The following is a 27592-nucleotide window of genomic DNA, read 5'->3' on the forward strand; positions in this document are numbered from 1 at the left end:
TCTTTTAAAGAGCATGATGGCTGCATGTACTTAGGCTTATCTCAAGATAAGACAACACTTTTCCACAAGCAGGGAAGGAGCAACAGCTTCCGTCCTGCGTACCCTGCATGTCTTGAGCATGGCAGGTCTGCAAAGAGAGAGATGCCTGAAATATCTATGGAGTGTAATACTTTAAAGCAAAGGCTGCACTCACCCATAGCTCAGGTGAAGATGTTGGCATTGTTGATAGCTCTTTTTCTGTACTATTGCATCAAACTTAGCTGCCAACAGTGGATGCTGTAGGCAAAGCCAGCTCCATGCTAAGGGAGGAACAATTACACTCTCTGTCCAGAGCCAGAGAAAGGGCCAGCCCAGACCAAAGATCTCGGTCCAAGAATCAGCTCTCCCTATATGCGAAAAGACAGGTTTCCATCCTGCCACGCTCATTGTTTACATCTTCCATCCATAGGGCTTAGGAAGCTGCCCCAACCAAGCACCTTCACTTAGAGCAGCAAGAGAGACTGTCACAAGTCACTCACAATTATTTAAAGTTTCTTTCCATGCTTAAGATGGAAAGAGACCAAGGAAATCAGTGAAACACATTAATAATACTATTTCAGTTACTTTTCTCCCCTTACTTACCAGTTACTTTTATACTCTTTATCTGTCTCTCACTTGGTGGCTTGCAGACACTTTGATAGAAAGCCACAGAAACCACTGCAGCAAGTACTTCACCAGTACTGGGGAAACTCTCAGGGGAGAGGAGAAGAAATAAGTACAAAATTGTTACTCTTTTTGCTCTCTGCGTTTATTTATTTTGGACCCATTGGGCTAGACCGCAACTAAAACTTTATGAACCTAATAAAATTCCCAACATTCTCAGACATGGGTCGTGATGTTTATATATTAGGCAGAATACAAAGGTGTATTTATGAGGAGATTGGAAGTACTTAGAGATGCTTGAGCTCAGGCAAAGCATAAAACACACATAAGAAATATTTTCAAACTTAACACAGGTAAAATCAAGCTAACCAGATGACACATCACAACCAGAAGTGTTTCAGAAATGTTGTGCTCCTTATCACAGAACCATCCCACATAGTCACAACCATGGAGTTTGGGACAAATTAATTTTTTTCAATAGATGTTATTTATTTATTTGCATTGCTCTGCTGTGTCTAAAATGCAGCTCTATCATTATGGTAGTGGTAGTAACCATAAACACTAATAAACAGGAGAAGGTTGCAAGAGTAAACTTACCTTTTGCTTTCTGTCTTCATAAAACACACACTGTTCCCTGATTCAATAAGCAAGATGCACTGTTTGACTCAAGTCGAAGGATAATGGGTCTTGGCAACTGATTAGGCTTTCCATCTCTGTAAATAAGAAAAGGCTAGAGGGAATATATGCTGGGATTTATTTCTGCCAGGAGCAAATAAACAGTTCTGTCAATACACAGATAATCCCACTTCCCTACTTCCCCCATCTCTGTCTTGTCTTTGTCCATCTCCATTCCACCTCATTAAAAAAAAAAAAAAAGGTTATGTGCTCATTTTCCTCCTGTCACGCATAGTTGTTTTACTGATTTCAGCATTAACTTTTTCTGATACTTCCTGTCACTGGAAGACCTCTGGTTCTCTCTACCCACAAGAACAACATACGTTTTCAATTTAGGTTATGTTCCCAGCAGATGTTGCAGGACATGAAGGTCTTGCTTTCTCTTTCATTAAAAAGGCACTTGTAATACATTTTATTGTCTTGGATGGGAAATGGCATGTATTGCAATATTCAGGAATCAGTCAATGTGATTTCATAATCCCTATCTTAAAAAAAATATAATGAGTTAACAAGAAAGAATAAAATCCAAGGTCCGTGTTATATCTCCATGAAGAGCATGTGTAAGCATCCTCCAAAGGGTGCTATGGAAGGTAAAGTTTAATATCTCAGAAGACCTCCCCAACTCTAATATCCACACTCATCCCAAGACTCACTTCTTGTTTTCATGACATTTTATACAAAAATTCCAAGTGTACACCAGTGCCTTTGGTTCTCCATGTGGGCCTCACAGCTATGCCATGGGCATAGAGCTTCATCTGAATTTAGACCTGTTAACACAAGCCCTCCAGTTCCCAAGGCATGACACCAACAGCTCACGTGGAGCCTGAGGTATGGGTTAAAGAGTCATGTCAAGATATGCTATCCTTGACTGTTTGCTGCTGGCCAGGACCACATCACATGTCTCCCTTGCAGTAGGAGGACTGGTTTAAAATGGATCAGAGCACCAAAAACCTCAGTGCTTTGAACTCACCTAGGAACGACAGACCAGAACAAGTAAGCTCCTGCTTCATTAACTGCCATCGAAGAGCAAGGCTTGAAAGGTAAGGAATAGGGCAGGCTGCATTGAAAAATAGCAATGAAATCTAATCAGAAGCTCAAAATACTGGAAAATGGACTGTTGCAGTCCCTAAAGATTTTTTTCAAAAATCTTTTACCTTATGCATACTAGGAAATTGCTGTTCATAGCCTGTAGGATGTTCACAGTGTCATAGAACCCTCTGTTGTCTGGTTTCACAAATACCTGCTGCTAAACACATATATGTGTGTATGTGTATGCATCTGTGCGTGTGTGCTTTACATGCACTCACATTTACTTATTCCATCCTTTGTGTTGAAATTAGGAACAAAAATGAGGTTATACCCTACAGCAAAACATAGTACACAAACATAATGTGGAATCACCAGAGCTGCCAAAAAATCCCTGCTGTAGAGAGAAGATTAAGTTTTACAAAATGGACAGCAAACCACAAGTTTCATACAGAATGCCTTTTTCCAATATACTTAGATTTTATCATTCCATTGTTGCTTCCTGTATTATGGAAGCAATTGTTTTTTACAAAAGCATAGGTATGTCAGAGCCAGAAGCAATGGTCATCTAAACCTGCAATTGTGACAGTAAGTAATACAGACATCATACAATACATTGATATCTCAGCATCTATTCCCAACCACAAAAATCCAGCCAGTGGCTGTGTCTCAGGTTTCCTCATTTTCCATAAATTTGTCTATCTTCTCTTCAGCTGATGCACAGTGCTTTTTATTGCTGACTTTGGATATTACTCCATAATTTAAAAACTCTTTGTGTAATAGAAATCCAGCTTGGATCCAACTGAGGTTGGTGGTTTCCACCTGATATATTGGGTTTCCCTATTACATATGCTAACTTTCCACTTGTACCCTTCTGTAAGCGCTTGCAGAAGGCACTTACTGCTTGAGGTGGCTGCTGGTACCCTGGGGTCAACAAGGAGAGATCAGAAGCACTCTTGCACAGTGTTTACCTTCTCCTGGCCATAGGCTGCTGGATCTGGGTGATGTCCCCACAGTGGATCAGTTCAGTGTGGCTCTTTCCTTCCTGGCTGCTCCTGGCTCCCAGCAAGCAGCAGCAGGGCTCAGCAGCATCCTGCTCATCCTTGAAGCCCCTGGGATCAACTCTCCAGTGATCTGCCTTCCTCCACATGGATTTATTTGTGACCCAGGACCTTTTTAAGTAAAGGAAACCCAATAGGGGTCACATTGAACTCTGGGCAGTCAGTGAAATGGTCTTGTTTTGACTGGGCACTTTCCACCTTGGCCGGGGGGAAGGGGGGGGGGGGGCTGCTTGCCATAGGGCATATTGTGGCCCTGCTCCACTCACCAGAGGGGATGATGTAATGTCCAGATGATCACAACTGTAGGGCTATCCCAGTTATTTTCCATCTCAGCAACAAGCAGACTTCTCAAGTCCCAGGGAAGTCCTGGTGCTTGGCGATACCATAAGCTCCTGAGCCAGGCAGGCATCAGGGGTCAGTGGTAGCCCTGTGGAGTCAGGAACATTTGGGAATTCAGCCACTGGGACTCCAGGCACAGCAACCCTCAGTGTGGACTTGTTTTCCTACCTGTAAATAACCTGCTTAGTTTTGCTTTATTTTCATAACTAATCACAGCAAAACCAAGCTTGAAATTCTTCCTAGCAGCATGACAAGCTCTCTCCACACCACTCCTGGTACCTGGCTGTGACAATCCCCACCCTGGGATTGGAGTGGGGCTGCCCAGTGCCAGCCCCAGTGAGCACATGGTCAGCAGTGGAAGATGGATTCTGCCCACAGGACCTGCCTGCACACCGAGGGACAGCACCTCAGAGGAGGGGGCAAGTGGGCTTCTCCTTCACAGCATTGAAGGATATTGAGACCAAAACAAAACCTGGTGCAGCAGGAGCATCCCCAGCTGCTCAGCACTGCAGACCCATGAGCACCACAGCAGAAAAGGAGCTGAGAAGCAGAGCTATGATGTGCAATGAGAGATGAGATTTTAATAATCTGTCAGAAATACTGCTTACAAATGTCAGCTTGTAAAAAATTATCAATGTGCAGACTGAAATATTTCTACTCCCGGGAAACCTTTTTTTTCTTTTAAGACTGAAATTTTTCCTTCTTCTGGATGTGTAGCCTAGGAATGAGGATTCTGACATATCTCTATTCCTTTTCAGGCTGCATGTTGCTGTGCACAGAGATCCCCCTAACTTTTTCTCTTTCTTGGCTTTGATACTCAGGCTTGCCTCTGTACAGTTGAACAGTAGCCCAAAGCTGGGCTGCAGGATCCCAATGTGCATCCCCACTGAGGAACACAATGGGATGGCAAGGAAAGCAGCTGACAGACTCTGGAGTGCACCAGCGAGTGGGAGCAGCCATACTGGGGTGAGCAGAAGCAACCACAGCTGCAGGGACAGCCATCCTTGCTTCCCCATGTGTGGGAAAGAACTTCCAGGAGGGCAGCCCACCACAGGGATGGGGAAGGAGAAAGGCAAAAGGTTACGGTGAGGATACGGCGGCTCCTTGCAGGCAGAAAATCTGAATTGAGCATATAAACATCCCACGCTTCCCAGCATGGTTTTCAATTAAAATAAACCCATTCTGTAACACCGCCAGAGAATGGTTCGCTGAGAAATTTATAGTCTGAAGTATAAAGGAACTCAATCACTATTACTCTGTGAACATTTATTAAGAATATAAAAAGTGGAATTAAAATTGGCAGATTAGGGAGATTTGATGCCTTTGTGGACACTTATTTTCAGGACAAAGTTGCTTTGCTTCCAAGAAGTCTGATGAATTCATAGATGGGAACTCACTAAAATCATCCACCATGGTATTATATAGCACTCATTTTGCTTGCTGCTAAGTGATATTTTGTAGTTCCTCTGTTACCTCAAGAGACTGAGTTGATTGGCCTGGGTTAAGCCAAAAAACCAAAAATAGAAAACCGCAAAGTATTGTAACATATATCCAAAATTCTAAATCTGTAATCAGCAAAGAAGAGAACCTCTGTTAACATCTTCTTCATGTAAAACAAGTATTTTTTGAGGTATGTAAATAAAGAGAGTTAATGAGACCAAATTTTAAAAAGTAGCTTTTGCAAGCCCAATAGTTTTGGATTACTTAGTATGCAGATTGCTGAAGGCTGAGCTGCTCTCAGGAATCCCTTCACTTTTTGACAGCTGAGTGCTGCACATGTGTATCCCTGTGAGTTGTGTTGGTCCTGCCTGGAAGAGGCAGCCTTCCCAAGGAACTAGTTACACGTTATCCATGAGCTGGTCCCTACAGCTTTTTAACACGGTTTTGCACTGCACTTATAACTGGATCAACAAAATAAATTGGCACACCAATGCTAAAATCCCCATGCACTTCTTTCTCCTGAGAAATTCAACTGCACAATAAAAATGAACAACAGGAAAAAAGCTTTATCATGTGCATCATCTTACATGAAAAACCACCAATATTTGGTCTTGATTTAGGTTGTTTCTTAATACTGCCACAAGATGTTAGCACCTTGACATTTTGTTATTATTATTGCTGCTTTCATTTCTAAATTGGTGAATTTTCTGCCTTGTTCTAGGCATGTCCTGTACTCTTGCCCTAGGGTACAAAACCTCACCTCTTTCCTGTTCTTTTAGCAATTATCTATGAACATTTAGTAGTAACCATGAAATTATTAACCTGCAGATCAATCTCTTCTCACAAGTACATGACCAAGCCAACTGGTAAACTCGGTAATATGTGCATGATTTTCAAGAGATAAATATGTCTCTCTGTATGACATATACTTGAAAAATATCCAGAATGTCTGAAAAAAGTTGCTTTCTAGATGCTTCCATGCATATTCAAATTTTACCTTTAGATCCCAGTTTTTCAGTTAACTGTGACACATACTTTCACCTAGAGAGTTAGACAGCATCTAACACCACCACAGTCTTGGCAGAAAAGTCCTTGTTGATACTTTTATCACTGCAAAATCTACTCATGCTGAGTGAATTAATTACTTACTACACTGACAGTTTTTAAGAGAGCACAAGATAAAACCAACCAAAAAGAAAGCCAAATATAAAATTCCAAGTAGAACCACAATATCTGTGGAACTGTTAAAATAAGAATGCAATAATGTTTGCAGTGTTGAACGTTGGTCCTTGGATGAGTTTTTAGTATCACATTTCAAAACACATTGCTCATACAGCTTTCTTGCAATGCTTTTCAACATGCATATCAGCCAGTCCCAATAGTCTAAAACCTCTCAGGCCAACTCTGGAAACTATTTAGCACCTGAATCCCATTTATTTCTACATAAACATCTCAGTTCCTTAGTCATAACTGGGAGAACTGTACTCTTGTACCTCTCAGGACTTATTTAATAGATTTTATATAATATTCCTTAAGTCCTTTAAATACTATTCTCTGGGCAAGAGGAGAGCCCAAAGATATCCTAAACAGATCAAAGTGAAATAAAAAATGAATTGAGATCAGCAGTGACAAAATAAGTTTTGCTTTGGCTCCTGGAGATGAATAGATAGATAGATAGGTAGATAGGTAGATAGATAGATAGATAGATAGATAGATAGATAGATAGATAGACTGTAAACACACTATTAAAAGCCTCAAATTACAATCCATAATTTGTGAACTCCAGATAACAGCATTTCAGTATGCATACTGAAACTCAAAACTGTTCTTAATTCATGGCATTGAATTTTTCCTCTACTGTCACTTAAATAAAATTATTTCCATTATTCACTAGAACAGATAAATAGCAAAATGCTGAAACTCATACCACAAGTTATATTTATGGAAATATTGCCTAATTTTTGAAGAAACAACTTTGTGCCTTGTCACTGGTTCAGGGCAGATGGACTCATAAACCTCTCAGCAATGTATAAAACCCAGGATTATATTTTACAGGCTCCAGGACCTGCATTTTACAAAGATGACTGAGTGCTGCAGCAGAGAACCAGAAGCCATTTCTGCCTAGTGGTGGGATGTGAGCTGAAGGGCCCATCACCTGCACACAGTGCAGGGTGAGACCAAAATGGGTCTCACCAAAATGGGTCTCCCAAAATGGGGACTAACCAAGAGCTGCTGTCCCCACCAATGTGCTGCACCATGCTGCACTGTCAATGGCAAGCTGCAGATCCACAAACTCCTCGATTTCTTTAATTAATTTTTGGCCACATGCTCACTCCCAAGACTGAGTGGTGATGCTGAAACAAAAGCCCATGGAAGCAGCATGTTACACAGCAGAGCCTGAATTTATACACCTTGCCCTTTCTGGCTCCACAAATATTCATATGTTGCCCTTCTCTGTTATTAGTATCCATGGTAAGAACATCAGGATTCACATGATATATTCTCATTTACTGGCATTTTACAAGAGACACCTGCTTACTTAAGTCAATATATCTACAGCTGAAATACTCCCATTTATCCTACATATCCTACTTACCTTCTCCCGTGTTACAAATCTGCCTGAGGTTTAATTACTGGAAAACCCCTGAAACAGTATGGATTGCAGACACTAAGGGATGGCCTGTCCCAAGTCCACCTTGTGCTTGCTCAGGGCTGCTGCCCATGCTTGGCACAGCTGACACACAGGACCACACACCTGCCTTGTCTCCTCTGCCCTACTGGTGCTTCCTGCTGGACTCAGGTGCTGAGAAGGAAGAATCCATCATACTCCAAAGTAGAGCGGCACAGCTGAAAGGAGGAAGTTCAGGAGGAAATATTTCCACGCAAGTAGCCGGCAGAAAGAGTGTAGTAGGAAAATTTGGCACAGAAATCTCTGTTCAAAACGAGATATTAAGGTTTCTCCCAAAATACTGCTGAAGAAACCGAGAACTAAAATCATCCATGCTGTTTAATTTTAGCCTTTGCTAAATTAAAAGTACAACTTCCAGGGACGTATGGACCCTGAATGCCATTACCAAGTAGTACATTTTTCTGTGTCTCAACACACAGGGTGGATGGCACTACCTAATCAGCAGTGGCAGCAAATCATCTGGATCTCCACTGCCTACAGCATTGCCAGCCTTCTGCATCTGAGCAAGGAGAAGCAAAAAGTGGTCTGAGTAGGTTGTCAAAGCTCTCCTGGGATATGGACATGTTAATTGCCAGTGATCTCCCCAGGCATCTGCTGGCAGCAGAGAAATTGTGAACTCAAAAATCTCACTGTTTTGCAGATCCTTAAGGCAGTTGTGGGTCTCTCTCACAGCCTTGGCTCAACATGCTGTACTTCAGCTTGTTTTCATCCAGGTCTGTCTCTTCCACCTCCTTGGCCAGGCCCCCTCAGGCCTCCCCAAGCCAGCAGTGCTGGGTTTAGAGCTAAAACTCCTGAGGAATATCAGCATGGCTCCCAACCCAATCTGAACTGGAGACCCAGCCCACCCTACCCACATATCCTCCCTGCCAGGCTACCCTTCCTTGTGTCCTCCCTGCCAAAGCACTTCCAACCTCACCAACCTTCTATTTAGTCTTTAGGCAACCTCCTTGGCCCAGAATTTCTAGCTCCCTTGTTCACTTGTGGTGGGTGGATGTGTGGCTGTCTGTGCACTGCCATGCCTGAAGACTTCTTGAAAACAGAGAAAGGAGAACAAACACTAGGGCACACACTTCCATTGAAGCCATGAGTGTATGAACTACACAGAGACCATGTTTCACTATTACTTTGGTGGCCACAGGATTATACATACCAAGTTTTGCCTTTCCAACTGGTCTCCATGTACTTTTTTATTCATCTGGAAAATGCTGTCATGCTGACAGCTACATAGGAGATGGCAAACAACTAAGCAACTGATGCGAGATTCAGTGTGGGATCCCAGGGATGCTTCAGAGGGCTTTGTGAGTTCAGAGTTGTGAATGCCATAAATGCTATCACAAGTGGTTCACTGACACATATTCCAAGTGGTCAAAAACCAATTTCACCGCAGCAACTTGTGACTCATTTTGTAGCCATAGACATGCTAGGCAGAAGAGTACTCTTTCAAGGCTGTAATAGCCTTGGTAGGAATGACATTTTTTGGATGAAATTTTCAGGGGTCCCAAGCTTCCAGTATTCTTCACCCTTTTTAACCCATTCCCTATTGCCTGTTTCTTTAGACACTGGAGACTGTCTGATGCACACACTTCCATTTGCTGACTTTTAAGCACTCTTGGTTTTGAGACATCTTTCCTCTGTTTCGATCAGTAGATACTTACTTGAAATCCCTATCTGGCTGCTAACATAGCTTCAAAAGGAAATTGAGTATCTGCAATGTGGAAGATTTTGGGTTACTTTCCTCTCAGTGATTATCAAGCCATTTCACATTTGTACATGGTACCATTAAAATGCTTATAAATGCCCCTCCTCATCCCTGAATTGCATTGCCTTGCCCAGTTTTAACTCATCATGGCTTCTAACTCTCATTTTTTCCTGCTAATAGTAACTTACATTATGTTCTTGTGCAGCTGCCACCTCTGTTTTCCATTTCCAGAGTTCATTTGTTAACCTCAGGTTTTTTGAGTGGTCCCTTGTGAAGTCACATTGGTTTTTTACTTGTTCTCTGCATATTTTTTTTCAGAGGAATTTTAATCTGTTGCATCCTAAATTCAGATTTCTTAATACAATTCTCCAGCATGTTTGCACACCCTTGGATCTGAGGTACTTCTCATCATAGCCAGGCCACTAAGACCCTGATCTAACTAGGCAGTTAAGCATGTACTTAATTTAAAGAACATGTATAATCCGATCCCTGTTCAACACATATACCAATATACCAACAGCTATTCCAATGAGACAAAAGCACATGCTCAAAGTTTCTGTAAATTTGTAAAACTTCTGTTCTTGAAATTTTAGCCTTCAGTACTACTGCAGCACCTTCTGGCTCCTAAAGAGTTTTTCTCAACTAGACAAAGGAGATCTGCAATATTCTGTTGTTTTCATCTTTTCATTTTCACAGGGCTTTTCACCTTCTGGGCTTTTAGGTCACTACAGTTTTTTTACATCCATTAGATGTAAACAGCATGTTTTACCATACTGGGATGACAAGTCACTGTGCTCTTGAAAAGCAAGGGATCACTTATTCAGACTAAGCAAAATGAAGCAGACTTTTTACCTCCAATTTCTGACCAGTAGAACTTGCATTTGTGGAAGAATCTGAAGAAATCAGCTGTGAAGGCTCAAGCTTACACATTTCCTCCAGGGCTCAGGCTGAGAGGTTGCACAAAACCCATATGCTTTGAGGCCAGGCTTCAGCTCAGCTCTCTGTTCAGGTGACTTCTTTCCTTCTTGCAGAAAGTGACACCTACCATGCATACAGAAATGTGTTTCCATGGGATGAAGGAAAGGGGAAAGGCTTCCCACTGCCATCTCCCTGCAGTAATACATCTGTTTCTTACCACGAACCCTCCTGGAAGAGCAAAGTTATGATTCAGCAGTAAAGTACTGTCCTGGTGAATATTTTGGGATTTTTTTCATCCTAAACATCTAAAAAAATATTAATTTTTGCTTGAACAACCAAATACCAACTGAAAATAAATTGAAAGGAAGTGACATGACCAAGCAGCAAATGTTCTTTTTACCAGTCAGCTTTGTATTTTAAATTAGAGATAATGTAACAATAATGCTTAAAAACTTTGCACCTTGAGACAACCAAGCAACATTCTCACAGTCAACCAGTTGCAGTACTTACAGCTTCTCTGTCTCCTAAGAAAAAAGCTGTTTTGCATCCTGGCTAAACTGTTGACTTGGAACATGATTTCCAGGCAAATGGCAGAACAGAGCACAGACCTGTTTGATTCCTGACTTGCTGTCCTGTCATTGGTTTACACAACATTTCAGTTTATATTATTTTGAGTCTTTTCTCTCTCTTTTTTCATTTTCCTTTTTTTTTTTTTTTGTTTTTTTTTTTTGTTTGTTTTTTGTTTTTTTTTTTTTTTTTGTTAGGTTTGCCTCATATTTCAGTATTATCTGTTAAAAACGCTGTACAGCTTGATACTATCACCAACACCCCAACAGCACTTTAGCACTTTATCACTTACTCCCTTTCAAGCAGAAAAGGAATTTTTCTTGGTGTTAATGGAAGTGCACTCAAGGGCTGTGTGGGACCCCTCTGAGAAGAGAAGAACATACTATGCATTTAGTTTAAATCAGGTTTGGAGATTTTTTAATAGAAAAATAAAAGGCTTTATTAACACAGGAAACAATTCAGAAGAATCTGCATGCTACAAAGCAGGGTAATATTCCTCAGATGGTACAATTACCCAGACAACTGGAAAAGCTTCCAAATACACAAATAAGGCACAGTACTGCAAAGCTGATAGCAATGTGGAAAGTTACAGAAAGGTATTCGGCAAATTCTTCTAGGGAATAAAAGGCAAGCATGTTGCAATCAGCAGCCAAACTTGGATAACATGATATTTAACATATTAAAGATGTCTAACATTTCTTCATAACAAAATAGAGGAGTCATAAATCACACAGTACTGATTCCTTTGGGTATCACAATTCTACAAGTTTGAAGACAAAGAATATATCAAGTTTCCTTCTCATTATATTCTCCATATAGTAACCCTGAAGTTGGAGAAAGAGGTGAGAGTTTGTGGAAATATGCCTTCAATGAGGGAGAGGCAAATATGCTTTTGATTGCTTGAATTTCTTAAGGGAAGAGTCTGCTGCCTGAATAACTGCAAGCACTTTGCCTCGTAGGAATGAAATAACAGAAAAATTGGTATTATATTAAGTAATCTGAATATTATTTTGTAACCAAGACTGACCTTTAAATTTATCTACTTTCCCTATCAAATGCTCTCTTCCAAAAACTAAATACTGTGTCATTCTTTTCCTGTCTTATACAAGTACTGTTTCTTTCCATTTTCAGGGCTTTTTGTGTTTGCACAAACTATTCCTGTTTCTCCATGATAAGGCAATTTAGCTACTAAAAACCCTAAACAAACACAGAAGGGACACTTCAAAGTAGCCAGACATCATGCATCAGAGGAGAATTAGAGAATTCTAACAACTGTCTGAGCATTTATTTGCCATTGTTTACCTGATCATTTTGAAGTACTTTTGAGCCATTAAAGCTTTACAACATCCCACAAAGTTGGTGGTTTTTTAACCTTCTTTCACAGATAGTAAAAATGATAAAGAAATAGCTTAGCCCCCCTGCTGTAGTCATATGGATAGAAAGAGAGAGGTGTTATAAACAAGGTGACAAGACTACAATGTTCCAGCCATTAGCCAACACCATCTCTTTCTGGAACCAGAAGTCAGTAACACCGCTGTATGAGGGGAATGGGGAAACCACTGCAACTTCTTGAAAATTATTACACAAGGCAGCCTTCTGTGAAACCTCGAGAGCCAAAGGTGAATTTTGAATCACACTGTGTGTCTGTCTACATTAAAATAAAACCAGTCAGGTGCTGTAAACAATAGAGTGGGGCACATGAAAGAGCCTGCTTCTTGCCATCTGCATCTCCCAGGAGCTGTGAGGGTACAAAAAGCCCACTTGTGCTAAAGGATCAAGAGGAGCCCCAGGACCCTGGGTGGGAAGGTTGTGCTACGTGAAGGCCCATGAGCAAGCTTTTGTGGGCTCCTGCACTGGGGCTCACAGCCTGCAGCACTGTTATCCTGTTTGCTGGGCGAGGCTGCCACAGAGCCAGGAGGGCAGCCCAGGGGTGGAACACTGCTGTACCTGTGCTGTACCTGTGCTGTACCTGTGCTGTACCTGTGCTGCACATAGAGCCACTCCATCCATCTGGGCCAGTGCCACACAGGAGGTTCCTGCAAATACAACACACGGACTGGGCCTGTGGGCACGGCATGAAGCCATGTCAGGGGAGGTTGGGTATTAGGAAAAGGTTTCACAGCCACACGGTGGCAGGGCACTGGAACAGGCTCCACAGGGGAGTGGTCACACTCCAATCCTGCCAGAGTTCATGGAGTGTTTGGACAACACTCAGACACATGGTGTGACTCTTGGGGATGATTTTGTGCAAGGCCAGGAGCTGGACTTGATGCTCCAAATGGGTCCCTTCCAGCTCAGGGGTTTCTGTGATTCTGCTTCTCTGACTGCTTCTGAAGTTTCAGCCCTGTGCAGAGAAGCCTCCCCAAGCAGATTGCATCCAGCACTCGGGATGTATGGAGCTGAGATCATTACAGTGCCATGACGACCACAGCAAACGCTGAAAGGAGTCCAGGCCATTATTGCATAAGACTTGAGCACTTTCCTGGCAGTGACTGCAAATAGCATGAAAATGCTGAAACTGAATTTATCCTCAGTTTCAACATCTCTCACAAAGAGTCAAACAGCAATGGAATTTCAAGAGGGAAAAGCTCCTATAAAACTAATGACTTTTCACTCTCCCTCTGTCAGGAGATGATTAATTCCTGGTGCTGGAGGTGCATCTGAGTGACTTAGAATGGAGTTCTGGAAGTCACAAAGAAGCAAGAGAGGTTCTGACCGAGGCTTAATCATTCTATTCTCAGCCCAAAGCTCTGCTGAATGGAAGCCAGCAAGAATTTTTCCCTGAAAACAGCAAAGGAAAAAGTCAAGATAATCTCGGTTTGCAACTTGGGATCTCACATTAAGAAGAAACTAAAGCAAGACTGATTAAAAGTATTATTTTTTTCTCAAAATCAGATGCCTGATGGTCAGCACCAAAATCTGCTTTTTTTCTTTTTAATTTGTATGTCTGCTCCCAAAGCTAGTATAAACTGGCTGACTGGGGTCTCTGAAACATATGCCACATAGGCTGACACATTAATTTGGAACTGCAAGTTAATTAGATTGACCCAAGTTCAAAAACTTTCTCTAAGTGATTCCCCAGCCCAACACTACCTTGTCATAGTCACTGCAAAGTAGGTCTTAACAAACTGCCTCTAAAAACCTCCTGTGCTAGAGCTGAGAATAGAGATATGATAATATCAATTATTTTATCATCATTCTATTTAACTTTAAAACCTACTAACTAGACAATATAAATCCAGCATGTATGCATATAGATAACATTATTGTATTTTTTAATATTGAAATATTTTTACCAGTGCTTTTTAAGCAACCCTCCAAACATCTAGAAATTTTAATTTTTTTAAAAATCTGTTTTTTTAGGAAGAAGTAGAACAACCAAAACTTTTTTGCCAATCAAAACATTCCCAAACACAGATTTTACTTTTTCCAAAATTTCATAAATATTTTTTTAAATTCCTTGTTATTGCTTTTCCCAAAATGGATATTTTGGCTTAAGCAGTGCCGCCATCAGAGACAGAAAGTCCTGTTCTTGCTGTAGATAATGAACAGTGTTTATATGCATTAACTATTATCTTTCTGCATTGCCCTTCATACAATCCATAACTTTAACATCTGCAGAAGAAAAAGCAAGTGTCCCTCAGAACAAATTGTCTGATCCACCTCTAACTGTTGGAGTAACTCCAGCTGACTTTACATGAAACTCAGTTGACATGCTATGAGAAACAGTAATTTAGGATCACCTAATTAAAGACTGTTTAAAAAGCAAGCAAGTGTTAATCAGCATAGGGGTTACGTTAGGATGTCTCATCAAAGGAATGTGCACTGAGGTGTTAACGTCCTTTACCTTGCCCTTTGCCTTGCTGAATTTTGTCCAGCTGCTCAAACGCCATCCAGAAGATCCATCTGGTTTTGCCAGGATATTATTTCAAACCTTTTTTCAGCAGGCAACAGTGCTGCCCAGCTGGTATCCTCAGCCTGTGCTTTAGCACTCTGTGAGTTGTGGTGACAAAGCTATCAATGGCACAATTAAGTATTCCAATTAACCAGGAACACTTTCCAGATGCTACAGGAAGAACACAGTGGTTCCAGCTCAACCCTCGCCCTTTCAGGTGGCAACTCTGTGGCCTCTTCTTAAAACTGTTCCCTATCACTTGAGAGTCTGCCTACAAATTCCCATCTCCCTCAGGTTCTTTCAGACTCCTACACAGCTCAGTGGCACTGAAGCCCTACTATATTGAATCTCTACACCTCACTTCCTTTGCAGAGGAATTACCTTGTAAAAGAGCAATATCATCTCACCTGGTACAACTCACCTTTGAAAAAACTCCTGTTGCTTTTAATTTTTACATTCACCACTTGCCTTTCTTTGTTCTCTATTACTTCAAATCTCTTCACACAACTGTGATGACACACTAATGAGCTCACCAGATTATTTTTCCCTGTCTGTAACAGAGGGTGCTACAGGCATTATCCCCCAACCATAAAGTGCTGGAGTTCACAGGTTATGAAAAATCCTTTCTACCAGACTTGCAATTTCCTCTTCCATATCTTGGACTATTATGAGATGGACATTATCCAACTACTCTTCAATTGCAGACATACTTATTTGCACTTCCACAGTTACTCCTGACTACCTTTGTTCCCATAGTCTGCCTTACAAAATCTAGTCTCATTATCAAAAAAAAGAAAAGTATTCTTTAGTTTGATATAATACTTGGACTAGTTTTATCTTCATCCCCTCCTTAACTGACTGTGGAGAAGAGGAGACTTTTTGGGACCCTGCTTCTAATCAGGTGAAATATATTCAGTTAGAAAATGGTCTTGTATCCAGTTACAGACCTCAACAAAAGGTTCAGATAAGCCATTGATGGCACTGAGTTACATGATAGAAAGGTCCCAATACTTAGAAATAATCAAACTTGGAAGTTCTTTGCTCTGGAATTGCACCAGCTAATATGCCAGTTATCATCAAAAAAATCCACTTGGTCCAAAAGAGAGAAGAAAACCATTTCAACACGGATTTCAGTTTTCAACATTCTTGTCATTTTGAGTTATCTATGTTAGCAAATACTGCCCAGAAACTGTTTCAATGACTATCTTACCTTGTGTGCTGCAACATCCCAAAAGAGGTCCCTTCAAGTAGAACAGCCCTGTCTGGATCTGGCATGCCTGGGCCCAACTCTGTTTCTGCAGAGCACTCTGTCATTTTCCAGCTCAGCCAGAACACACCTTACACTTCCTTCCCACCCATCATGCACCAAAACTAGTACTCACAGCAAATATAGAAAAAATAGGAGGAGTTTATATTCATTAAATCCACAAAACTCCTCTTCCAAGTCCTCTGGCTTCAATGTACACAGAAGATCTTCCTTTCTCTGTCTCAAGCTCCTTCCATCTTCACCATGCCAAAACCCCAGATCAAGCCTCATTTAATCTATATACAAGGAGCAATTTCAATCCACTTAATATGTATAATCAAATCGCTCACTGCTCAATATATTGCAGAGTTTGGGAATGTTTATGAAGCTGCCACAAAACTTTCAGTGTGTTGTAGAGTTCTGCTTTGAACTGCCAAAGAAACTGGAGGTTCTTGCCATAAAACTGAGGTCCAATGTGTCACAGAGCTCACATTGTTTTGTCAAATTTGAACCTGGAAATAATTTGTTTCTTTCAGAACTGGTGAGTAACCACTGAGCAACTAAATTCATGCTTCCACATAAGTACTGAAACAGATTTTCACAGTGGGTTTGGCCTTCTAAGAACATTCTACCTGACAATGGCATCTCCTCTCATAATATCCATATTAAAGAACAGCAGAAATGCAGAATGCTTTTTTCCCCACACATCACACTTCCAAGAGAACCCTTACTTTTAACTGCTATAGGGATTTTATGAAAGATTGACGGAGCAAGACATCCCAATACAACCTCTGTATCATATTGGTCAAAATGGTGTATTTTTAGCCAGAGTCCATAATGTTTTATATTTCAGTTGAACTGCAAGCTTGTCAACTGTATTCCTATGAGAGATGCCTCACCTGACAGGAGCATGGTGGTGCTCCCAGGTGCTACACCCTGAAGTAGAGCTGGCAGCACATCTTTGCCTTGGGATGCCCTGGTACAAGCCATGCAGGAATGCTCCTGGGCTTCTGAGGTTTTCAACAAGGCAGGCAACAGAGCCCAGACCAGTCATCCACCCAGTCCTGCAACCTATCTGTGACAATGGCTGTATTATAAATAAGTGTGTACAAATAAAAATGCAGTAATATATCTGGTAGAGCTTACTCAATTCCAGTTGTTGTTGTAATCACTTCAACAGAACATCATTTTGGATTGGTAATGTTCACATTTACATTGTGTTCTGTACAATCCTAATGACCAAACAAAATAAACTCAGTCAGTTTAGTCCCTCAAGCCATTCTCAAAGAGTCTGTCTAATTACAAACAATGAGCAGGCAGCACCTCTTCATGAAGAAAAAGGGAGAGAAACATTAAAGGAACATACAAACCCCACAGGTTAAATTGGCTTATTAAAATGTATTCATCCTGGCCAGCACGTTTATTGAGCAGAGCCAGAAAATGGCTCTAAGTGGGCATGGAGGGAGTCTCCCATGTTGTTAGTCATCTTCAAAAGAGTGGAAAACCCACTACAATAAACTGTATGGAAAGGAAGATGGAGGTCCCTACACACCCCTGAAAATCCCCTGGGGCTGCACAACACAGCTGTAGCCAGCCTGAAGTCTCTCAGAGGAAGAATGCCCTGAAGACTTCTGTGATGTACCCCATCTTCCCTCACCAACAACTCTCTTGGGGTGCAGGCAGGACCCAGTACAGGCAGAGGTACAGCCCTAGCTCTGTAATGGTAATTTCCAGAAAAAACAACCAGTTTCCTTAGACGTAGGTGTTAGGCTGAAAATTAAATCCTTTTTCAAAAAGCATAGCACAGATACTTGACCAGATCTCCTTCCAGTTTCCTGGAAGAAAAGGCTGTACTGGCCTGTAGCCTCTCTCCTCTTGCCCCTGAACTCACACATAGTGTCAGTAACCTGTGACTTGGAGGGTGATGCCTTTCACACTGCTTTCTAGCTTTGGCCTTGTCAGCAGAGAGGATAAGAGAGATGGAAAGGGATAGAGGACTCAAGGAAGGCAGAATCCTTAGAAACAACCAATAACGTACTCAGACAGACAAGTTAGTAAAACAAGATTGTCAGATCTTCTCAGAAATGGCCTGCAGTGAAGAACTGGCCAGTCACACAGTGCTGGCTCTCCCCCGTCCCAGCTGCTAAACTGTTATGAAGTTGAAGTTGCATGAAACACTTTCTTAACTTCACTTTTCCATGGATGTAATAACTATCCATACCACAAGGGTGTTTCACAACTGAGAACGGGAAGAGGAGTGATACATAAGACACTTGGTTTTAAAATATGATCCATGCTATGAAAAACAAATGAGAATTCTGGATCTGACCTAACTGTGAAGCAATTTCAAGTGATAATAAGATACCAATGATAAATTTGTTAAATCTGGAGTACATGTGGAACTCATCTGAAGCATACAGCTGAAAAAGAAATACACTGCTTTTAAAAGGGATGCAACAGGACATTCTGTACATAACAACTAGCTGAGGACAGTCTAGCCTGCAATTATACCATTTGCAGACATAAGTTTGGTAATTTTTGTAATGTATGTTAATATTTATTGTTTACATAATAATTCATTAAGACAGTGTTCTCCTCCCCATTTTAGAGACACCAAAAGTCACTAGGCACATTACAGCAAGGGGTTTACCACTAATTCATGGTGTAGCAGTCTTTTAGCTCAGAAGAAAAAAAAAAAAAATCAACATTTAGTTTCAAAAACATCACAATGATTTTGAATTGCTCATGGATTTCACTTATCAGCATGTTCACAAAATAGCTAGAGCTAATTGTTACTGCAACCATGTTGTCGGTATGTCCATAGCAGGACCAAATAAGTTAATCTTTTGAAATCTTTTCCAGCATGATATTTCTGTGATTTCATCCCATGGAATGTGTGCTGCCTTTTTTTTTTGAATCAAGCTCCAGTCTGTGCCCAGACTGTCCCTTCTAGATTTTGTCTAAAATCTTCTTGAAAGACCGCAGTGTCAGCAATTTGACTACTTCCCAACAAAGTTTGTTCCAAAATCTAAGCCTTCTGGAGATGCAATAGAACATCTCTGTTTTCCATCTGCTACATGGTTTTTATTTATGTTATTTCTTTGTATTCTTAGCAATTCTCATTACTGACATTTATGGACAACATTTTGCAATAACCTATCCCATTCTCATATACGGATTTCTGTTTATTCACTGAATATGGAACTTACGTCTCTAAGCTGGATTTCTCTTTTCTGTTTCCTGTGCTAGGAGCTTACAAGTCAGGTGTAGAGATGCTGAGCACTGAAGTTACTGATGGATCTGGGCATAAGTACCCATAGCGAAAGAGGTTAATCTACATATAAGTCTGTTTCAGAAGAGAATGCAGCTTGAAATGAAAATAAGAATATTTCTGTGACAAACAAGCCATGCTTAGAGAAGCTTTTAGTGTCTAAAATAGCACATCAGTTTGCAGGTAGCTTTTAGAGAAGAAAAACTACATGCACCCTCTTCACCATCAAAAATTTAATGTCAGGCTGCTTGCTGCCATTCATTTTTCTAACAGGTTTTCATCTTTCATAATTCAGGAACATTTTCCCATTTAGCAGAGGCTTCATTTCCCCTATACAGCAAAATCTTGAAACCGGTGAATATTGCCATGTAACATTGATAATGACCAAAGTCAAAGCATTTTCTATTCCTTTTTTGGGCTTTTTTTTTTACTCTAGATCCAAAGTATAACACCACTTTTTCCATAACCTAATACTGAAATCAAAACCAGTTAAGGTGTACTTCTATGTCAAACACTGGTAATTTATCAGTAAGAGGGGAGGAATAGAGATTTATTAAGCAGACAGTGACTCCAAAGTACCGTGACAATTAAAAGGGAGTATTCTAAATTTTCAAGGACTTTTTGGATTATTCCATGGAGAAATCAGGACGTAGGATACACAAATTATACCGCAACCTTTCACAACACAACAGCCTAAAGGCAAGGAGAAGATTTTCGTACTGCTGAGGGTAAGTGGTCTGTGAATCCCAGAGTAAAATATTCAGAAAAATTACCTCGATCTTTGCCCTCTGCATGATTCATATTCTTTCAGGTTAACACTGAAAACAAAACATTTGAAAATACAAGTATGACGAGTGACTAGCTGTAAACACAGAACTGTCTGGTCAAAAACAGATGTAATTTTTACTCCCTTCGTTTACTTTTTACTTACTCCCTTCATTTCCTTTCCACATTATTCCTGCATGCAACGTTACCACTGAGAATTAAATCCCCATCATACTTCTGGATAGGTTTTCAGGCTAAATTCAGTTTATTGAGTATTCAAATGAATATGCAATGAACATGAGATCAAAACTCTCACGAAAAACTATATTTTAATCTTCACAGAATCACATAATCAACTAGGCTGGAAAAGACCTTTGAGATTGTCAAGTCCAACCTATGACCTAACACCACCTTGTCTTAATTATTTAACTTTCAGATAGAAGAAAGACTTCTATTGATTTCACAAACTACAATGCTTTTTTTAAACACAACATCCAAAAAGACTTCCTATGCCTGTAGCACAACCATGCAGGCAAAAAATTCCCAATCAAGAGATATTTGCTAAGCACAGACACTGTAAATACCTGGTTGCACATTTATAATGAACATAATAGAAGACAAGTGCCATGCTGCTTCAACACCCTAAGAAAGTCATTCTCTTTTGGAAACATTAACACTTCCTTCAAAAAAAAGAAAATTTGATCCAAACCAAATTATAACTCCAGTACACATACTGATAAAGTTTCAGAACAAGCTGGTTTGTCTTGATGAGAAAAGGCCAAGGAAAGACAAGCAATAAGTCTGGCCATCTCTACACCAAGCATCTTTTATGCTAGTTTGGCATTGTAAAAAAAGCCTTTTCTGAGGTGCAATTTATATTTTCAACAATACAAAGACTTTTGCCTTGTCAAAAGAATAAAAAGAAGGCTTGGTAAATGAAAAACAGCCCAGCATTGGTATATGAAGAATTACTGTCTCCTCCCTTCTCACTCAATGGGATTAGTTTAGAATAATGTGTATTTTCACAACAAGAAACCAAAATACACCCTTGTAATTACAGAATTGTTTAAGTTTCTGTTATTATGTCATATACAGGGGTAGGGCTCAACATGCCACATGCAAACACCAACTTTTCATCTTCATCTTACTGCAAATGTGTGTCACAAAACAGGCCTAGGCTTGGTATTACCCCAAATCTCTGTGATCTTACATTAGAACTACAATCCTGGCCTTGAGTGTCATCACTGTAAAATACTTCTCAGCATAAAGTCCCTCCAGCTATCAAAAGCAAATCTGCATGCACCAAAGACCCTTCCTACAGCATGCAAAGATGCTCAGTTTTACTTATTTCACAAGAATTTTCTTAGTCTTCCCAGGTCTGAAAGACCTGTAAACTCCTAATTGGAGTTCAGAAAATGCAGAGTGCCTTGGGTCAGGACATCTACCCAGCAAAATGCACTGTCCTCCCCAGCGGCAGGAGGGTCACTGCACACAGAGCTGCACTGCTCCATCCACAGCGGGGCTGCTCACAGCGCTGCCTGCCGCTGCACAGCCACAGCCACAGCCAGGCACAGGACAGGCTTTGCACGTGTCTGGTAAGTCAACATTACGATGGGAAAAATCCACCCAATGCCAAGTGCTCCAGCATAACCACATAACACTTCATTTGTGTGCTAAAAACTCAACTGGGATTTAAATGAATTAGATCCTTGTGCACAAGAGAAAGTTAACCCTTGCTGAATAAACCTTTTTTAGTAGTGTATCAGAATTCAAAAGACTATAGTACTTTAAAAATAGTTTAATTTGAATACAAATTAAATGACTGACATAATGTGTCTTCAAATATTCCTGTTTCATAATTGTTTCTTCTCTTTTTTATTGTTGTTTTATGAGTGCAATGTTCCACCAGGGTCTTCTTTTTCCCATGTGCAACAAAACAAAAGATATCTTTTAAGAGCAGATGAAATAAATCAGAACAGTCAAAGTCAAGGCTCTCGCTCTGGTTTGACTTAAAACAGAAAAAACACATTACAAAGTACACCAAAAGTTTGCCAAGTCTCTTTAGTGACCCAGAAACTGATTATTATGTACTGAATTTTGAAAGTTACTAAATCTGCCCACATATAAAACACCAAAACAAAATGCTGTGACTCTGTCACCAACTGGAATTTCTGTTCAAAACTAGACAGATACAGTAGCATAGCGACTCTCAAGGAAATCCATTGGGATTAACCCCTCCCACCAGGTGGTTATCTGGCTGAAACCAACAGGCATAGAATTCTCTGAAGATAGCAGCAGCTGCACCTTCAATGGAATATTTCTATCAGATGTGCTGTAGATTCATCCATGGTAACCTCTGGCTCTCAAAATGCCTTGGTTGAGACTGGAGGGCTAAAGTCAAATCTTCATTCCAGTGGCTGTGCCTGCCTCCTCTTACCTGTGCACTTCCGTCCGTGGGTGAAAATAACTGTTCCCAGCTCCCTTAGGGAGTGATGCAGGACAAAAACTTTGTATTCAGAAGTATCATTTATTTTTTCATCAGCACAAGGTCCTGACCCAAAGCCATCTCAAGCTGGCTGTTTTCTGTCTGTTTGCTCCCCCGGGCTTTTGACCAGCACAGGTTTCAGTGTGGCATAAAGCTGGGCACAGTTATTTTCACACACAAATACAATGACGAGGTCACTGTGGCTGTGCCTATCAAAGCCAAGGGGTCCTAAATATAAGTGACTGAATTAATATACAGAAGGACAAGGTTGGAAAATTAAATTATATGTGCTACAGAAAAATCTGTCTTTGTTTCCCAAGCTGTTATTGCTTTCATACTCAAGTGTTTTGTTTCCCTCCTCAGCAAGCACCACTACTTGGGAATGGCTGTGTCCTTGGGTGGACACATGATTCATGGTGTTGTTGCTGCAACTTCTGTGTGCCTTCCTGGAAAATTTCTGTCTTAAGGGTGCTTTTTTTCTTAAAAAAATGTACTTCTAAGTCAAACCAGGTTTAGAAATATCTCACCAAGTCAAGTGAAGTCCAAGTGGGTAAAAGGCAGTTTTATTTTCTTGCTACAAATTTTCCATTGACACCTATTTTTATGTTACCAAGGGAAACCTCCATGATTTACTAACTACAAGCCCTTTAACAAACATTAATTCAAATAAGCACTTGTGGAGAACAAAAACAAATGCTTCATTCTGAAAGGTATGTTTTCCTTTTAAACACTTCTTCCGTTAGAATAGAAACATAAATTCAACTGATTTTCACTTTTTTTTTCAAACAAAAACCTACTTCCCCCCACCTCCCATCCCAGATGGCTAGAAGTTGACTCAATGCAAAGAACTTGGGAGGCTAAGCAAACATGAGCCTAGTTTGACAATCCATTATAACTTGGCTAATGCTCCTCTGTCACCAATAATCAAGGCTTTGCTAACACTTTCATTTCATCCTTTTTTTTTGCCGAGTACACGGCACTCTGCTCAGCTGAATCACCAGGATTTCTTTTCTGTCAAGAGAGCCCTTTCTTTTAAAGCTTCTTAAGGGAAAAATATTTCTTTCTTCAATGAAGCCCTTGAAGTGGTTTGCTCCTTGCAGGTGAATTAGCAGAAATGTTGGTCTGAAGAATAGTTTCAGGCATAGCTTTCTCTCTGCCCCCCTCCTTTTCCAATGCAGCACTGTGCAGGGCAACAGTGCCCAGCTGCAGCCCTTAACCCTGTATTCTCTGCTGTGCCCCAGCACTATTTGATAGAGAATCCAAATCTGAGGCTTGATTTAACAGAAGTCCCAACTCTGCCCCTTACAAAGTTCCTCAACCCTATTAGAAAACCTCCAAACAAAACAATCCCACTACTTCTTTATCAACTTTTTTATTGAGGGCCTGAAACACCACTTTTATAGGCATTTTGGCCACAGTGCTAGCTTGTGGGCACAGATTCTCCAAATACCTAATATCAGGTTCTCCCAGGGGAAGTCTGGATGCAGTGAATGAACAGTTCAGCCATGGATGCACAAGTCTGTGTGTATCCCAATCCCTTTGGAGAAAATATGATTGCACCTTGACTTGTTGGTGCAAGTGTCTACAAAGAGGCTTTGGCATGGCCACAGGCTCTGCTGTTGCCCTGTTCCCATGAAGGAAGGAGCAGCGGCTGTACAAAGAACACCAGCACCTGTCTTGGCAAAGGAGCCTGAGGGGGCCCTGGCACGCAGATCACAAGCAGTGCAGGACGGACACGTGTCCTGCTTCTGCCAGGCAATACATCTCTCCTGGTCAATCTCCAAAGTGTGTCAGGCTTGTGCTTCTCTCAGTGAGGTGAACCACATGCTGGGCTGAGGTAAGCAAACCTTGACAAGTTTGCATTTCCCTGCAGAGCATCACTGCTGCAGGCAGGGACTGGACAAAACATATCAAATGGGGATCTCCAGCTTCTCTCAGTTGGGATCTCCTGCATGAAGCAAATCAGGAGTAAAAAAAAATAAACCAAATTTACCCAGTCTCTGTAGGAATACAAACAATTAAGTAGATTTTGTAATCTGAAGTTTAATATAGAAACAAAGGTAACATATTGAAAAGATCCTAAGGCAGTAAAACTTAATTTAAAAGAACAGTGACTTAGGAGCTCTGAAAATTACTCCTGCCAATGCCTTCAGATGTGGGGTTTTAAATCACTTTGGTGCTCTCAAAGTTTGGGAATTTCAGCATTTAAAAGTGATGTCTAAGGCCTTCATTCAAAACTGCCATATTTGTAAAGGCTTTGAAATCTCATTCCTGCCTTTCTTCATGGGAAAGGCAACCCCTGCTCCCCCACCTGCTCCCCATGCGGCAAGTTTAAGCAGAAATGTTTCTATAGCACAACCATTTAAGTGAAGCCTTTTCCCATGCCTTTCCTCACTGCCACCGTGAGAAGGCACAGCCCTGTAGGGGACGCTCTGCAAGGTGAGGTTGCTCTGAGCAGCGAGTGACGGCACTGGAGTAGAGCCCATGGGATGGGTCATCACCTCACAGAGAGCAGTGCCACTGGCAGGCACATGGCAGGCAGAAGGTTGGGGACCATGCTCTATGGGACTGTCAGCAGGACAGGATGATCCACTGTGGCCCCACACGCCACAGCACGCTCTTACCTGCTGGGATGATCATGGGGCCAGCGAGCTCATCTCCCACCACAAATTAAGAGAGAAAAGACATACCTGCTGAGGCAAGGCTAGCATGCCTGCTCCACTTCTAATGCTGCAGAGAAGAGGGGGTCCAGCTTTCAATGGCAGGAGTATCCTAAAGCGCTTGCAGAGCCAAGCAGTCAGTGAGCCAGAGGACGTGGAGGGAGCCAGCGGAGAGCGCAGCATCCAAATCGGCAAATCCCTTAAGCACGTGTTTAAGAGCTTTCCTAAAACTGAACCACAGGCTGTCTTCACAAATGGCCCTCACAGATCCTGGGATACCTGCTAGTACCCCATGAAGGGACAAGGAGGCTGCTCAAACCCCTGCAAAAGCATACCATGGCAAGCACAGAGAGCATGGGGACGTGGGTAGAGTCTACAGCCCTCTATAGCAAAGACATCCAAAGGGATGGTCCTTGGAGCAGTTCACTTCTCTGGGCGGTCACACTGACTTATAACCATACAACATCTTTCCTCTCTTTTTTCTTTTGCCATGTTTTTTTTTTTCTTCTTCTAATGTTGTTTATTTCAAGTTCTCATCTCCAGTGGAAAAGCCTTATCCTACATATGTTCTGCAGATTATTGGACTCACCTCCCCTCCAAGTGTTTCAACAACAATCACTTGTTTTCTGTGCAGTGAGAGGGATTACAGCCCTGTGGCATCTTTCTGCATTCTTGAAAATCTTCTCTCCTCTCTGGGGAAGAATCTGTTTCTGATGTTAATGTGGTGCTACGTGTTTTTAAAGTTATCTGATCCTGCCTGCTGTCACCACAACATGGTGATAAATTAAGAGTTTGATTTCAGTTTAATTTGCACATGCAGATTAAGAAACACAGGGGACAGGGCATGGAAGGACAAGAACAACTCTAATATCTCTGCCTCGCTCGTGCATTTCTGGAAACTGTAAACTGCTTCATCCTAGTGTTGATGAAGTAAGAAACTTCAAGATTTAATAGATTCAATATTATTTTTACTCAGATATTATGGAAGGTGAGAATTTAAGAAAAACTCCTTGGCAACAGAGTTAACACAAATCTTCTCACTTGCCTTAAGTTTCTCTTCCTCTTTCTTAGTATGGACAGCTGGCCTAATCAACCCCTGCAAAGGCACTGAGTCACTGGGGGGACTCTGCACCTCTCAGGCACCCCATTTCTCCAACCCTTAGAGAACAGAGACAAGTTCAGAAAATGTTACCAAAAAAAAAGGTTGGAGCAGAGACCACTCAGATCCTGGAAAGAATGCTTAAATTGGTTGAAGTGACAAAAATGGAATGCCCACATTCTCACTATAACATATAGAAATTGTGCTGGGCATCAGGAACTTTTCAAAGACTGCTAATTTATAGATGCTTTTCTAAGGAGAACAATTGAGTATATTACTTTTCCTTTAATGTGCAGCTGCAACAGCAAACCACACACACTGTAGATTTTATAACCTTGCTAATTTCCCCTAAGTCTTGGGAGATATTAGTGGTAAGTATAAAGGTATTTTGTTTCAACCTAAGAAAAAGAAAACTGAAAACAAAAGCATTTATTTTCAGAGTACAGTTAACAGCTAAACTGAAGAGATATACCTAAAGAGCAGCCCATGATGCCAGGGAGACTGATTTGTACCTCTTACTCTCAATTCAACTAAAGAAATTGGGGGGTTATTTTTATTCCTGTTGATGTTAATGAGAAAAATTGACATCCTAAGCACGCAGGAACAAAATGGCAAACTAATGGAAATGCAGTACGAATCAGTAACCTAATGGCTGCATGCAGAAGAGGTGGAGCTATGGGAAGAGACACCCTAAGAGAATTGCACTGGGTGAGGTACTTGCAGGAAGAGGAATCAGCTTCCAGCTCCGCAACACATTTTCCCACTTTCACATTCCCATTTCTAAAAGAGACAGCTATAAAACCAGTTCATTACGGTGTGCAAGATGTTCAGATACTGAAGGAGGAGCATGTAAGAGCTGAGAGTAAAAGCCTCATCCTCTGTTAGCATCACCATCTGAAGAGTAGACCGGCCATTTTATTTTATGTCAGTTCTTAAAGCTTTGATTGTTGCTTTTGTCTCATAGAAGAAGGAAACAATGATTTTCATGGCATCATGTCAGAATAGCTCAGTAATGGGGTACCAGCCTACATTGAGCTCACCCCTGCATTTAAAAAATTTAAGGAGAAAGCCTTCATTTGAAGACAAAAAGAAGAGACCTTTGACTGCAGGTTTGC

The 27592-nt window shown here is 41.0% G+C and overlaps 1 long non-coding RNA gene across 1 annotated transcript; it reads right to left on the minus strand.

Annotated features, from left to right (window-relative positions):
• Nucleotides 1-827: 827 nt before the first annotated feature.
• Nucleotides 828-26830, minus strand: LOC140683965 (uncharacterized). Its single transcript, XR_012055680.1, has 3 exons — nucleotides 25409-26830; nucleotides 2288-2374; nucleotides 828-1355 (listed from the first exon to the last, which is right to left on the minus strand). It is a non-coding gene; the product is annotated as an uncharacterized lncRNA (long non-coding RNA).
• Between the last annotated feature and the right edge of the window lie 762 nt (nucleotides 26831-27592).

This window comes from Taeniopygia guttata, chromosome 4 (assembly GCF_048771995.1).
Source record: "Taeniopygia guttata chromosome 4, bTaeGut7.mat, whole genome shotgun sequence".
Classification (NCBI taxonomy): Eukaryota; Metazoa; Chordata; class Aves; order Passeriformes; family Estrildidae; genus Taeniopygia; species Taeniopygia guttata.